This window comes from Saccopteryx bilineata, chromosome 3 (assembly GCF_036850765.1).
Source record: "Saccopteryx bilineata isolate mSacBil1 chromosome 3, mSacBil1_pri_phased_curated, whole genome shotgun sequence".
Lineage (NCBI taxonomy): Eukaryota > Metazoa > Chordata > Mammalia > Chiroptera > Emballonuridae > Saccopteryx > Saccopteryx bilineata.
In genome coordinates this window covers 177,771,862-177,783,019 of record NC_089492.1, presented here as the reverse complement: position 1 = coordinate 177,783,019, position 11,158 = coordinate 177,771,862, and the positions used below count along the sequence as shown (strand labels likewise).

General features: G+C 40.6%; 1 pseudogene; it reads left to right on the top strand.

Moving 5' to 3' along the window:
• Positions 1–627: 627 nt before the first annotated feature.
• LOC136329936 (immediate early response 3-interacting protein 1 pseudogene) lies at positions 628–2,116 on the top strand (annotated as a pseudogene).
• The last annotated feature ends 9,042 nt before the right edge of the window (positions 2,117–11,158 follow it).

The following is an 11,158-nucleotide window of genomic DNA, read 5'->3' as shown; positions in this document are numbered from 1 at the left end:
ATGGAATCATCTCAATCAGGGAGGAGAGGTACAACTTCTTGAAAGAGGAGCAAAGACAGTAGCTGCCTTAGCATGGGCTTATGAGCCCACAGAGCCAAAAACGTGCTATCTTTGCTAACCTGCATCCTTCCTGGGTGGGTCAGTTTTGAGTTTCAAGCCAGCTTCAGGACACCTCCTCAACAACAGGTGAATCCCTTTTTCTTGCGTTGTTCCTTGGACTCTGACCTGGGCTCTGGTGACATCTCCAGCTTTATACTTCTCCTGGGGCATTTGTGTTCCTAGTGTCCCCTCTGACCCCTTATCTAATTTTCTAACTCATACTATGTGCTTGGCTTCTTGGGTGATAGGTTTGGCGGACCAGGGAATAGTGGTACAGGCCTGAATGCTTTGAGTGCCTACAGAAAAATGAAGTGTATTATTGGAAATGGGAACCTGTAGATTTCAATGTTTGTCAAATTTGAAAAATTTTAGTGTTGCTCAGGCACCGTCCTTGGTCTTTTTCTCTTCTTTTCCCCACCTGCTTTCCCTGAGCAATGCCGTCCTCACTTATTGATGGGTTAAGTGGCCACTTACAAGCCGATAGCTGCTTGTGTGTCCCCTAATGCAGCCTTACCACACTCTATAGTAATGATTAATGTTCAGTCTCTGCCACCGGAGTCTAAGATCCCTCAGAACAGGACTGTCTCAATCATCAGCGAATCCTCATCCTGCACTTTCAAGAGTACTACTTACATTTGCTGAAAGACTCTGTGTAACAGGAGGACAATGAAATGATGATGGTACTGCCATATGACAGAATATTATGCAGCTATTAAGAAATATTATTTCTACCGGTGGCTCCTGGCGATCATGGCCTTTACCCTCTGCTGCAGGCTGCCCTGCTCTGCGTTAATGCCATCGCAGTGCTGCACAAGGAGCACTTCCTTAAGAACATTGGCTGGGGAACAGACCAGGGAATTGGCGGATTCGGAGAGGAGCCAGGAATTAAATCTCAGCTAATGAAACTTATTTGATCTGTAAGAACTGTAATGAGAGTGCCATTGATAATAGTAAACTCAGTTGCAATTGTATTACTTCTACTATTTGGGTGAAGATCAGTGAGGGAAGTGGAGACTCAGAAGAAGAGATGCCAGCAGAAGTTAGTACTTTGGTCTTTATTGGAATATACATATCTTGGCTGGCTGTCCTTGGACATGACAAAAATGTAAACCTGATAATAAAACCAGAGTCCCTATTTATATGATTTTTTACAATGTTGTAGTTTCATTACAAAAAGATCAGATCATGATAGTTGGTAACTACCCAGGACTGGAATACATTTGATTGCTGACTGTTAATAAAATTCATGCTATGTAAAGATTGTTCAAAGCTTAGGACTGTCACTTCTCTGTTTTTAGAACTTTTTCTCTCACTTCTCAGGGATAAATTTTTTTAACTTTTGAAGTTCTTTGTGATTTAGCTATGATGCTCGGAGAGTGATTATCTTCTTAGATAAAAGTTAAAGGATTTTAAAAGTAATTACTGCATATAAAATGATAAATATGTAATTGGGATGATTTCACTTTGCACTCTTTGGCTAAATATTTTGTCTATATTGTCTTGGCTATGAAAAATTCAAATTTACAGTAACTAGCAAGGAGCAATACAGTCTGACTTCACAGAGAATTATAATTTTGTACATCAGTCACATGGTGATTGTGTTTTTGTTTTAAATTCTTTTCATGAATTTCTTACTTTAATAATTGGCCTGAATGACGAGACCAGATTGGTATCTACATATTTTTGTTGGTAGAAAAATCTGAGTAGAAATCTATTCCCTTTTTACAATGACGACTTACTTTTTGAAATCAGCATATTAGCCTGCAAGAGCAATCCTAAACAGTCACAATTATAAACTATCCTATGTAAAAAGACTTATGTATGTGAGACTTTATTGTGAAGGATTTATGTGTCCCAAAATTACCACATTTCCTATTCTTGGAGTCCTATATTAAGGGGTGTCATCCTTAACTCTTCTTTCCATCAGTCACTAGGGCATTCATGCTGGATAAGTGTTTTTGTTTTGATTTTATATCTTAGACCATCCTATATTTTATTCATCCCATAATAAAGTTTTTTGCAGAAATATTAAAACTATGTAAATGGTTTTTCTGGAAATTATCAGTTATAATATTTTAAATGGGGGGAATTTTGTTTATAGGACAACATCTGTAAATAAAAGTTAAATTTCCAAGTCAAAAAAAAAAAAAAGAAATATTATTTCTAAAAAGCAGTGGTGTGAGAAAGGCCTGATGAAATACTAGAGAAGATAGTCGAGAGACAATACTGTATCCATAATAAATATGATCTCAACTTTGCAAAAACATACACGTGTATGAGCTAGCACAGGGGTAGTCAACCTTTTTATACCTATCGCCCACTTTTGTATCTCTGTTAGTAGTAAAATTTTCTAACCATCCACCGATTCCACAGTAATGGTGATTTATAAAGTAGGGAAGTAACTTTACTTTATAAAATTTATAAAGCAGAGTTACAGCAAACTAAAGCATATAATAATAATTACTTACCAAGTACTTTATGTCGAATTTTTGCTAAGTTTGGCAGAATAAATCTTTATAAAACAACTTACTATAGTTAAATCTTTTTATTTATATATACTTTGGTTGCTCCGCTACCGCCCACCATGAAAGCTGGAACGCCCACTAGTGGGCGGTAGGGACCAGGTTGACTACCACTGAGCTAGCAGAAAAGATTTTAAAAAAACACTACATAGCCTGACCAGGCGGTGGCACAGTGGATAGAGCATCGGACTGGGATGCAGAGGACCCAGGTTCAAGACCCGCCAGCTCGCCAGCTTAAGCCCGGGCTCATCTGGTTTGAGCAAAGCTCACCAGCTTGGACCCAAGGTCGCTGGCTTGAGCAAGCGGTTACTAGGTCTGCTATAGCCCCACAGTCAAGGCACATATGAGAAAGCAATCAATGAACAACTAAGGTGTTGCAACGAAAAACTAATGATTGATGCTTCTCATCTCTCTCTGTAACTGTCTGTCTGTCCCTATCTATGACTCTCTCTCTGACTCTCTCTCTGGCTCTGTAAATAAATAAATAAATAAATAAATAAATAGATTTAAAAAAAAAACACCACATCACCAGTTTAGCTGTAATAGTCTTCAGTAATAGGATTTGGCTGCTTTTGTGTTTCTTTTTCAGATTTTCCTATACATCCTAAATTTTCAGTGAGAACATATTGTTTTATTGTTATTTAAATATAAACATTAACACTGTATGGTGTATTTGATTCTTAAATATGTCCCTTTATTATCCTCCTTCTACCTGCTGTTGAGATTTAACACCAATTCTCACACAATTTTTTTTTTGTATTTTTCTGAAGCTGGAAACGGGGAGGTAGACAGACTCCCGCATGCGCTGGGATCCACCCAGCACGCCCACCAGGGGGCGATGCTCTGCCCATCCCCGGCGTCGCTCTGTCACGACCAGAGCCACTTTAGCGCCTGGGGCAGAAGCCAAGGAGCCATCCCCAGTGCCCGGGCCATCTTTTGCTCCAATGGAGCCTTGGCTGCGGGAGGGGAAGAGGGAGACAGAGAGGAAGGAGAGGGGGAGGGGTGGAGAAGCAGATGGGTGCCTCTCCTGTGTGCCCTGGCCGGGAATCGAACCCGGGACTTCCGCACGCCAGGCCGACGCTCTATCACTGAACCAACCGGCCAGGGCAGTTTTGATGTTTTAAAAAGTAATCAGTAGAATCTTTTTCTTTAAAGATCTTGAAAGAGTGTGTGCCGTGTGTGTGTGTGTGTGTGTGTGTGTGTGTGTGTGTGATTAACACACATCTATATCACATCATTATTAAAATAAAACAATGATAGCTATACGCTATAGTTGTGAATAAGAAAAATTATTTGGACTAACTTCCCTGTGGGTGACATTTTTTAAATTTAATGCAGTGACATTGATAAATCAGGGTACATATGTTGAGAGAAAACATCTCCAGATTATTTTGACATTTGATTGTGCTATATACCCTTCCCCCAAAGTCAAATTGTCTTCTGTCACCTTCTATCTGGTTTTCTTTGTGCCCCTCCTCTCCCCCACCCCCTCTCTCCTTCCTCGGCCCATCACCCCTCCCCCCGCCCCCTACCCCTGTTGCCATCACATGTCTCTGAGTATCATTTTTATGTCCCATTTATGTATGGATTCATATAGTTCTTAGTTTTTTCTGATTTACTTATTTCACTCTGTATATTGTTATTGAGGTCCATCCATGTTATTGTAAATGATCCGATGTCATTATTTCTTATGGCTGAGTAGTATTCCATAGTATATATGTACCAAAGCTTTTTAATCCACTCGCCCTCTGATGGACACTTGGGCTGTTTCCAGATCTTTGCTATTGTGAACAATGCTGCCACAAACATGGGGGTGCATTTCTCCTTTTGGAGCAGTTCTATGGTGTTCTTGGGGTATATTCCTAAAAGTGGGATAGCTGGGTCAAAAGACAGTTCGATTTTCAGTTTTTTGAGGAAGCTCCATACTGTTTTCCACAGAGGCTGCACCAGTGTGCATTCCCACCAGCAGTGCAGGAGGGTTCCCTTTTCTCCACATCCTTGCCAGCACTTATTCTATGTTGTTTTGTTCATGAGCACCATTCTGGCTAGTGTGAGGTGATATCTCATTGTGGTTTTAATTTGCATTTCTCTAATGATTAGTGATGTTGAGAATTTTTTCATATGCCTATTGGCCATCTGTATGTCCTCTTTGGAGAAGTGTCTATTTATTTCTTTTTCCCATTTTTGATTGGATTGTTTGTCTTCCTGGTGTTGAGATTAAAAGTTCTTTATAAATTTTGGTTATTAACACCTTATCAGACGTATTGTCAAATATGTTCTCCCACTGTGTAGTTTGTCTTTTTATTCTGTTCTTTTTGTCTTTAGCTGTGCGGAAGCTTTTTACTTTGATATAGTCCCATTTATTTATCCTGTCTTTTATTTCACTTCCCCGTAGAGATAAATCAGCAAATATATTACTCCGAGAGATGTCAGAGAGCTTACTGTCTATGTTTTCTTCTAAGATGCTTATGGTTTCACAACTTACATTTAAGTCTTTTATCCATTTTGAGTTTATTTTTGTAAATGGTGTAAGTTGGTGGTCTAGTTTTATTTTTTTCCAGGTAGCTGTCCAATTTTCCCAACATCATTTGTTGAAGAGGCTGTCTTTACTCCAATGTATGGTCTTACCTACTTTGTCAAATATCAGTTGTCCATAGAGCTGTGGGTTTATTTCTGGGTTCTCTGTTCTGTTCCATTGATCTATATGCCTGTTCTTATGCCAGTACCAGGCTGTTTTGAGTACAATGGCCTTGTAGTATAACTTGATATCCGGAAGTGTGATACCTCCCACTTTATTCTTCCTTTTCAAGATTGCTGAGGCTGTTCGTGTTCTCTTTTGGTTCCATATAAATTTTTGTAATATGTGATCTATATCTTTGAAGTATGTCATTGGTATGTTAATTGGTATTGCATTGAATTTATAGATTGCTTTGGGTAATATAGACATTTTAATGATGTTTATTCTTCCTAACCATGAGCATGGTATATGCTTCCACTTGTTTGTATCTTCCTTGATTTCTTTTATTAATGCTCTGTAATTTTCTGAGTACAAGTCTTTAGTCTCCTTGGTTAAGTTTACTCCTAGGTACTTTATTTTTTTGGTTGTAATAGTGAAGGGGATTGTTTCCTTAATTTCTCTTTCTGACTGTTCATTGTTGGCATATAAAAATGCCTCTGATTTCTGAGTATTGATTTTATATCCTGCCACTTCGCTGAATTCATTTATCAGGTCCAGTAGTTTTTTGACTGAGACTTTAGTGTTTTCTATATACAATATCATATCATCTGCAAATGATGATAGTTTTACTTCTTCTTTTCCAACTCGAATGCCTTTTATTTCTTCTTCTTGTCTGATTGCTGTGGCTAGGACTTCCAGGACTATGTTAAATAAGAGTGGTGAAAGGGGGCACCCCTGCCTTGTTCCTGATCTTAAGGGTATTGCTTTTAATTTTTGCCCATTGAGTATGATGTTGGCTGTGAGTTTTTCATAGATGGCTTTTATGGCTTTTATCATGTTGAGGTATGTTCCCTGAGGTATGTTCACTTTGCTGAGAGTTTTGATCATGAATGGGTGCTGGATTTTATCAAATGCTTTTTCTGCATCTATTGAAATTATCATATGGTTTTTCTCCTTCTTTTTGCTTATGTGATGAATCACATTGATTGATTTACGAATGTTGTACCAGCCTTGCCTCCCCAGAATAAATCCCACTTGATCATGGTGTATGATTTTTTCCATATATTGCTGGATCTGGTTTGCTAATATTTTGTTGAGGATTTTAGCATCTATATTCATCAGAGATATTGGCCTATAATTTTCTTTCTTTGTGTTGTCTTTGCCTGGTTTTGGTATCAGAATTATGCTCGCCTCATAAAAGGAGCTTGGAAGTCTTCCTTCCTCTTGAATTTTTTGAAATAGTTTGAGAAGGATAGGAGTTAGTTCTTCTTTGAATATTTGGTAGAATTCAGTTGTGAAGCCATCAGGCCCCGGACTTTTCTTTGTTGGGAGTTTTTTGATAACTGTTTCAATCTCATTTGGTGTAATCAGTCTCTTTAGGTTTTCTGTTTCTTCCAGATTGATTTTTGGAAGATTGTACGTTTCAAGGAATTTGTCCATTTTATCTAGGTTGTCGAGATTTTTGGCATACAGTTCTTCATAGTATTTTCTTACAATATTTTGTATTTCTGTTCTGTCAGTTGTTCTTTCTCCACTCTCATTTCTAATTTTATTTATTTGAGTCCTCTCTCTCTTTTTCTTTGTGATTCTAGTTAAAGGTTCGTCAATCTTGTTTACCTTTTCAAACAAGATGAAGCTCTAGTTTCATTGATCCTCTGTACTGTTTCTTTAGCCTCTATGTCATTTATTTCTGCTCTGATCTTTATTATTTCCTTCCTTCTACTACATTTGGGTTTTACTTCCTGTTCTTTTTCTAGCTCTTTTACATGCAGGGTTAAGTTGTTTATTTGAGCTTTTTCTAGCTTCTTAAAGTGTGCCTGTAGTGCTATGAACTTCCCTATCAGTACTATTTTTGCTGTGTCCCATAAATTTTTTTTATTCATTTTAGAGAGGAGAGGGAGAGACAGAGAGAGAGGAGAGACAGAGAGAGAGAAGTGGGAGAGGAGCTGGAAGCATCAACTCCCATATGTGCCTTGACCAGGCAAGCCCAGGGTTTCTAACCTGTGACCTCAGCATTTCCAGGTCGATGCTTTATCCACTGCACCACCATAGGTCAAGCCTGTGTCCCATAAATTTTGAGTTGTTGTATGCTCATTGTCATTTGTTTCTAGGAATTTTTTTATTTCTTCTTTGATCTCAATCTTAATCCATTTATTATTTAACAACCTGCTATTTAATTTTCATGTGTTTGAGAATTTTTTACCTTTTCTGTTGTGGTTCATTTCTAGTTTCATTCCGTTGTGATCGGAGAAAGTGCTTGATATGATTTCAATCTTCTTAAATTTGTTGAGACCACTTTTGTGCCCTAACATGTGGTCAGTCCTAGAGAATGTACCATAAGCACTTGAAAAGAATGTATATTCTGCTGCTTTAGGGTGAAAGGTTCTGAAGATATCTATTAAATCGAGTTGATCTAGTGTGTCCAATAAGTATGCTGTTTCTTTGTTAATTTTCTTTCTTGAGTGATGTTAGTGGGGTATTGAAATCCCCTATTATAGTATTACTGTTGATCTCACCCTTTAAATCTATCAAAGTCTGCTTTATATATTTAGGTGCTCCTATATTAGGTGCATAGATATTTATAATAGTTATATCTTCCTGTTGGATTACTCTTTTTATCATTATGTAGTGGCCTTCTTTATCTCTTACTGTTTATATCCTTTGTTTTAAAGTCCACTTTGTCTGATATAAGTATTGCTACCCCAGCTTTTTTTTCATTTCCATTTGCATAAAATGTTTTTTTCCTTCCTTTTACCTTTAATCTATGTGTATCTTTTGTTCTAAGGCAGGGGTCTCAAACTCGCGGCCCGCCGAACAATTTTGTGCGGCCCGCAGACTAATCCACGGGTATACTTAATTTTATCCAAAATATTTTGAACTTCGTAGATTAGTCTGCGGGCCGCACAAAATTGTTCAGCGGGCCACGAGTTTGAGACCCCTGTCTAAGGTGTGTCTCTTGTAGAGAGCATATGTATGGGTCCTGTTTTCTTATCCACACAGCTACCATATGTCTTTCGATTGGATTATTTAATCCATTTACATTTATGGTTATTATTGATATGTAGTTGTTTATTGCCATTTTATCCTTTAAAGGTGTATTCCTTTTTTGCTATATTCTTTTCCCACTTTGATCTGTTTACAACAGGCCCCTTAACATTCCTGCAGCATTGGTTTGGTTGTAATGAATTCCTTAAGTTGTTTTTTGTCTGGGAAGCTAGCTTTTTATTTCTCCTTCGATTTTAAACGATAGCCTTGCTGGATAAAGTAGTCTTGGTTGTAGGTTCTTGTTCTGCATTATTTTGAATATTTCTTGCCATTCCCTTCTGGCCTCCAGTGTTTATGTTGAGAAGTCAGAAGTAATTTTTACGGGGGCTCCTTTATAGGTGATAGCTTTTTTTTTCTCTTGCAGCTTTTTTTTTTTTTTCTGAAGCTGGAAACAGGGAGAGACAGTCAGACAGACTCCCGCATGCGCCCGACCAGGATCCACCTGGCACGCCCACCAGGGGCGACGCTCTGCCGCGACCAGAGCCACTCTAGCGCCTGGGGCAGAGGCCAAGGAGCCATCCCCAGCGCCCGGGCCATCTTTGCTGCAATGGAACCTTGGCTGCGGGAGGGGAAGAGAGAGACAGAGAGGAAGGAGGGGGGTGGAGAAGCAAATGGGCGCTTCTCCTATGTGCCCTGGCCGGGAATCGAACCTGGGTCCCCGCACGCCAGGCCGACGCTCTACCGCTGAGCCAACCGGCCAGGGCCTCTTGCAGCTTTTAATATTTTCTCTTTATCGCTTAGCTTTGGTATTTTATTTATTTATTTATTTATTTATTTATTTATTTATTTATATTTTTTTGAAGCTGGAAACGGGGAGGCAGTCAGACAGACTCCCGCATGTGCCCAACCAGGATCCACCCGGCACGCCCACCAGTGGGCGATGCTCTGCCCATCGGGGCGTTGCTCTCTCGCGACCAGAGCCACTCCAGCGCCTGGGCCAGAGACCAAGGAGCCATCCCCAGTGCCCGGGCCATCTTTGCTCCAATGAAACCTTGGCTGTGTGAGGGGAAGAGAGAGACAGAGAGGAAGGAGAGGGGGAGGAGTGGAGAAGCAGATGGGCGCCTCTCCTGTGTGCCCTGGCCGGGAATCGAACCCGGGACTTCCGCACGCCAGGCTGATGCTCTACCACCGAGCCAACGGGCCAGGGCCTAGCTTTGGTATTTTAATTATGATGTGTCTTGGTGTAGGTTTCTTTGGGTTTTTCTTTAATGGAGTCCTCTGTGCTTCTTGAACTTGTGAGAGTTTCTCCTGCATTAATTTAGGGAAGTTTTCAGCTATGATATGATTGAACAAAGTCTCTATCCCTTGTTCTTTTTCTTCTTCTTCAGGAACCCCTATGATGCGGATGTTATTTCTCTTCAAGTTGTCACAGAGCTCTTTAAGAGTTTCCTCAGACTTTTTGATTCTCTTTTCTTTTTTCTTCTCTGCTTTCATGCCTTCATTCCAGTTGTCCTCCAACTCGCTGATTCGATCCTTAGCTCTATCTATCCTGTTTTTAATTCCTTCCATTGTGGTCTTTATTTCTGATATTGTATTTGTCATCTCTGACTGATTCTTTTTTATAGTTGCTATTTCTTTATTTAGGTGTTCATAATGACCATCCATTGTTGTTCTAAGATCCCTAAGCATCCTTACAATCATTATTTTGAACTCCACATCTGGAAGTTTGATTATTTCCATTATCACTCAGTTCATCTCCTGAAGGTCTCTCTTGTGGTTTCATTTGGATTGCACTTTTTTGTCTTCTCATTATGTTTATATTTGGGTGTTTTGCTTATAGAGCTGGTTGAGTCTAGGCTTGGTGTTGTCTGCCTCCAATTTTCAGTTGTGTTATTTCTAGGTCTTCTTGGGTTGGTATCAGCTATTATTTGTAATCCACTTTCGGATTTGGACAACTTTGAAGTCTTGATTTGTTTGTTTTCTTTTTCTTTAAATCTGTTTTTTTTTTGTATTTTTCTGAAGCTGGAAACGGGGAGAGACAGTCAGACAGACTCCCGCATGTGCCCAACCGGGATCCACCCGGCACGCCCACCAGGGGCGACGCTCTGCCCACCAGGGGGCGATGCTCTGCCCCTCTGGGGCATCGCTCTGCCGAGACCAGAGCCACTCTAGCGCCTGGGGTAGAGGCCAAGGAGCCATCCCCAGCGCCCGGGCCATCTTTGCTCCAATGGAGGCTTGGCTGCGGGAGGGGCAGAGAGAGACAGAGAGGAAGGAGGGGGTGGGGGTAGAGAAGCAAATGGGCGCTTCTCCCATGTGCCCTGGCCGGGAATTGAACCCAGGTCCCCCACACGCCAGGCCGACGCTCTACCGCTGAGCCAACCAGCCAGGGCTTGTTTTCTTAACAGGTGATAGGCTTGTTTAGTGATCTCAGCAGGGGGCTTCCTTGAAACTGTATCCAGGAATGCGATGGGTGTAACCTGAGACTCTGAAGGCCTCTTCCACCAACTAATCTCTCTGGGGGCAGGGTGTTTTCTCAGCTTCAGTAGGGGGAGGTGTATCTCAGATCTCCATGGAGACCTGAATTACTGCCCCTCCTCCCCACTTCTTGTTTTCTGCTGTGTCTTGTTGGGCTGATTGGAGCTGGAGTGATGTCTGGAGATCTCTGATCTGGAAGCAATTCAGTACTGTTTTGTGGGGGAGGATCAGTCTCTCCCCCCGCTATGGCCACCTCCAGCATGAATGAGTCAGCTTTTTTTAGTTCATTTCCTGCATTCCTTAGCCCCTCACAGTCTGTCCCTCTCTCTTTCCTTTCCACTTGGGAGATAAGCTGGTCTTTTCAACACACCTCCCTCCCTGGTCGCCAGGCAAGTGGCTG